Source organism: Maylandia zebra, linkage group LG9 (assembly GCF_041146795.1).
Source record: "Maylandia zebra isolate NMK-2024a linkage group LG9, Mzebra_GT3a, whole genome shotgun sequence".
In the NCBI taxonomy this organism is placed as follows: Eukaryota; Metazoa; Chordata; class Actinopteri; order Cichliformes; family Cichlidae; genus Maylandia; species Maylandia zebra.
This window is the reverse complement of record NC_135175.1, coordinates 34,709,733-34,714,393: the sequence shown is the minus strand read 5'-3', so window position 1 is coordinate 34,714,393 and position 4,661 is coordinate 34,709,733. Positions and strand designations below refer to the sequence as shown.

Sequence of the window (4,661 nt, the reverse complement as noted above, 5' to 3'; positions counted from 1 at the left end):
TCCGCCCTCTTCTCTTCTTCTTCTTCTTTGTGTTTAACGGCGGTTGGCAACCAACGTAAAGGAGCATTACCGCCTCCTACTGTTCCGGAGTATGGGTCAGACAGTGAGTTTACAATTTGTATCCAAAAATAAATAAATAAATAAATAAATTTCCCAATTCCCCGCTCCTTCAATCTATTCTGCAGAACTGACCTCTCCACATCATAACCCTTACACCGCAGTATTACATGCTCTACTGTCTCCATCTCCTCCTGGCATACTCCACAAAGCCCCGTCTCATGTTCTCCTATCATCTGTAGTGTTTTATTTAATGCACAATGTCCCAGTCACGTGCAGTCACGTGACTCAGCAGCACATTTTAACCACATGGGGTATGTTCCAAAAGTTCCTCCATTCTCCTTTTTTCCTAACTTCTTTTCATTGGCCTTGATGAAAACGTCATCGTAGGAAGAAGAATTGCTAAGGACTCAGGAAAAGCAAAGAGCGCTGCTGAGAATTGGAACAGCCTTACACCCGTCTCTCTGTAACAATGTTACGCCCGGAAGGACTCTTATGGAGGACTGCAAGAGACACACACATGGAATTAAACAATTCTGTCCTTCAGGTCCTTGAGGTGGTCGAATCGATGTCTATGGTCTTTTGTGTGTATTTTCTGATGTGTAGAACTGAAGAAGCTTCTCGGATGAGAGGTGAAACGTCTTCAAGCAGCTTAAAGAAGTCCAGACGCTTTTCTTTGCAAGCTCCTTTGACTACGATGACCTGGATGACTGAGAACCTTCACAGACATTTTCTGGTCTTCTTAATATCCATTTTAGTGTGGTTTCAGCTAACCAAGAATAAGAATTACGTTGTCTGGAAAATGCAATATTTAGAATTAATAAGCGGAGCTGGACACACCCACTACTTCACTCCATGCAGCCGGAAGCGGAAGTGAATCATTTGTAGTGATGCCGCCTCTTTTAATGACTTTACTCAGGGTTATCTGCAACCGCTGTAAATAGGCAGAAGGCTTTTCACCTGAGTTCTGGTTTGTGCTCAAGAATTTGGCAAAAAGCTCATCCCCATCATCAACAGTGCCATAGGATATGTCAAGAAAAATTTACACTGGCTTCCTATCAAATATCGAATTGATTTTAAAATCCTATTGTTTACTTAGAAAATTTTAAACAATATGGCACCTGACTACTTAGCTGATCTCCTCTGTCTGTACAGCCCTCAGAGAGCACTAAGATCATCGGGCCAACTGCTCTTGGTGCAACCTAGGTCTCGGCTGAAGACCAGAGGAGACCGTGCCTTTGCCGTTGCTGCACCCAGGCTATGGAATACTCTCCCTCTTCATATTCGCGCGTCAGATTCCATTCAGTCTTTTAAATCACATTTAAAAACGTATTTGTTTGATCTGGCATTTAAGGCGAATTAGGGTAATTTACATCTGGCTCTGTATTTAGATTATGGAATTATCTTATATTTTAGATATTTGTAATTTATATTTTATTGTGATTTTATTTGTACTGCAATTTTACTGGAAAGCACTTTGGTGTACTTCGGTCTTAAAAATGTGCTATATAAATAAATTTTGATTGATTGATTGAAGAAGGCTGATATAATCATGAAGCGTTAGGACCACAGTGCTTTGCAATGTCAGCAGTTGGCGGAAGAAGGCTCTCAACTATTTTCGTTACCTTAAGTTTGTCAGATATGGTACGATCTGTGAGGGGGAATTCAACATTGTTGCGCCACGTATCATAATCAGCTTCGAAAGTAGAGCAAGGGGTTTTCTCCGAGAAGGGCCTTTGCGTGACCTTGAGAAGGCATTTCATTGTTCATAATGACATCCTCAACTACTACTCTCTGTACTTCAGGTGGAGTGAGCTGTTCAGGTGGTAAGTAGATAGTGGTTGTTCTGTGCGAGGCAGTCACCTCTACACTTGGAGAGGATGAGTGAGAGCCATGCTCAGGCGAGTGGGTTGAACCACTGCCCAATTTAACAGGACTTTGATCCTCAATGATGGTTGGTTCATCTCAGTCTGTGTCACTAGTGAACTGCGGATTTTGACTAGGCACTGATGCATTTGGTCCAACTGTGGGGTTACTCTCAGTGGACTTCTTCATTTTGGCCAGCTCACCTAATAAAACCTCAAAATCTGCACCACTCAGTTCGGCAAGACCTTTTAGTTCAGTTAGGTAAGAATGGATTAAACACGAACCCCTGTCTGCAGCATACAGCCAGACAGAAGCTGGATATGATGGACAACACTTGGGTTATGGCTTTGTCTTTTGCAAGGTAAGCTATCCTTAAGGAACTGGACTGGTTCACCTGATTGGAACTCCACAATGGCTGTGTTTTTAAAATGTGCCTCTGTGCTAGTTATTTTAATTACTCTTCCAATGGAACCAAACTACCCTAAGTAATCAATAACCTCATTGTCAACCTCATCACCTGTTACCCTCCTACTAGGACAGAGTTAGGTACTTTGACACCTTCAGTTTGGATTACATCCATGTTCTTATTACTCCAACCCAGAATGTCATTGACAAATGTAATGATTTGACCCAAAAGGCATGAAAGCACCAGTTGCTAAACTTCCAAAAATAAAAGGAATTAAACCTCCTGGCTGGTGCGCCACATTTGTGTAGCACCTCTACTCAGGACCAGTACACTTTCACTTCAAATAGAGACCCTAAACATCTTACTAGGTTCAGAAGGAGGTTTTGTTTTGGAGACTCACAAAAGGAATTGGCTTGGAAATGAACAACTGAGACCTTTATTGCCTCAGTACCATTCATAAACATATACAGCACAATAAACCAAACTGCACACTAATAGTGCATTTTAAAGGTGAATAGATATAAAGCAGAACCAAATAAAATAAAGACAGTCGAATGAAAGACTTATACTGAATTGTATCAGAACTCTTTTGAATGAATAAAACGGATGGAAGTGTTCCCGTTGTGAAGTTTGAATTGTCCAGTCTGAATTGTCCTTTAAAGTTGTTGAAACCCAAACAGGTGTACTGTAGCGGAAGTGTCAGTGTGCAAACCCTATTATCTGGGATAGGGCTTGTCTGAAATACAGGGATGCTTGAATCAGTTTCTCAGGCAAATCCTACAATCCGATCGCATGGCTGGCCACATCATTTCATGATCATTCAGGATCTCATTTGGGCTGTTCTCGCCGTCAGTGGTTCTCCAGAATCCTTTCTAGTAGTTCAAAAAACCAATCTACACAAACAGTGCAGAACAATGAATTTCTTTTCCATCTTGTGTTCTTAACATGAGCTCATGAACTTCTTTTCCAAATGTATTAATAACAAATGGCATTCCATTTAGCTTTACCAAGTTACAAGAGTTACAGTAACTTGTTTGTACCAGTATCAACTATTTTATCACAATAAAGAACATCAGCAGCTTAAACAGTAATGTAAATAGTCATTGCAATCAAGGTGACATTCATCCGTAAGGCTAACAAGCAAAGGTAACTTAATTCACAGTGCAAGTACTAATGAACTTGAAATATGCTCATTTCTATTAAGACTTAACCATTCTAATATAAACAGAGCTAGTGCTTCTATCCGAATACCTCCCCGATCGGAATATGGCTTCGTGGGGGTAGGGTAGCTAACAGCTATTAGCAGCTAGCATCGGCAGTAAAACACCTTTAGCTCAAAGCATTCAACACTTATAACACACTGTGAAGAACAACAAGAAAAGTAAAACAACACACCAAATTTGATGAACAAACGGCATGTCACTCACTGGGATATTCCAACACAAATAACTGGACAGACGTTATTCCCTTTGTGGTCAGAGTTCGGGGCCTAATAAAAGAGTAGCTTATTAGCATTTATACGTAAAACAATCTGGTCTCATTAATCAGGTTACCAAATACTTTTCGGTGAGCTCCGACACACACTTGACTGCCATCAGAGAGGGAAGATCTCATAGGAAGAGACAGGTAATGCTTCCTGCGCACTAGACGCACGGTTGTCAGAACACAAAACTGCATTACAGCACCCCCTTCTGACAATAACAGGCTATAGCCTTAGATAAAAAAAAGAAGGGGGGGGGGGGATTTTACGGACCTGTATTTCACATGGGTTACACTATTATCTAACAATTCTCAGCCTGTAATTTTGTACTTACTATATAAGTCTAGGATATTCTGTTCAGACTAATTTGGCGCAGGAAAATTGCACCCTGACTTAAACTGGCTATGATATCTAAGCATGTTTGGAAATCCCTCTGCAGCTCTACATGTCAGTCTCAATAATTCAGTTCAATCATAGAGCCAAATTCACTCTTTTACCCATTATTACATGGAGGGCCAACTCTTAATGAGAACCATTGCAATGTATATATATATAAAAAAAATTAAAAAAAAAATTCACTAAATGAACTTTATTTAATCACTATATTCCTAACATGCACAGACAGTGAGTGACTTCTCTCTGCATGTCTTATTTTCATCTTTGACCTTCACTGCGATGTCTGGGAGCCCGTCCCCTTCTCTCTGCCTCTCACACATCCAGTAGCAGGCCATGTTTGTGCCTTCATGAGCTGTACCATCCAGTGTTTTGCTTTATTAAGTCTTTATTATCAATTTTTTTGTCAGTCTCGTATTTACATTTTTCTTTATATCCGGGAGATCTCTCAATCTTGCC

The 4,661-nt window shown here is 40.5% G+C and overlaps 1 protein-coding gene across 1 annotated transcript in view; it reads right to left on the bottom strand.

Annotated features, from left to right (window-relative positions):
* The window catches only part of LOC143412345 (uncharacterized), a 140,755-nt gene that overhangs the window by 64,336 nt on the left and 71,758 nt on the right, over positions 1–4,661 (bottom strand). The window lies entirely within an intron of this gene.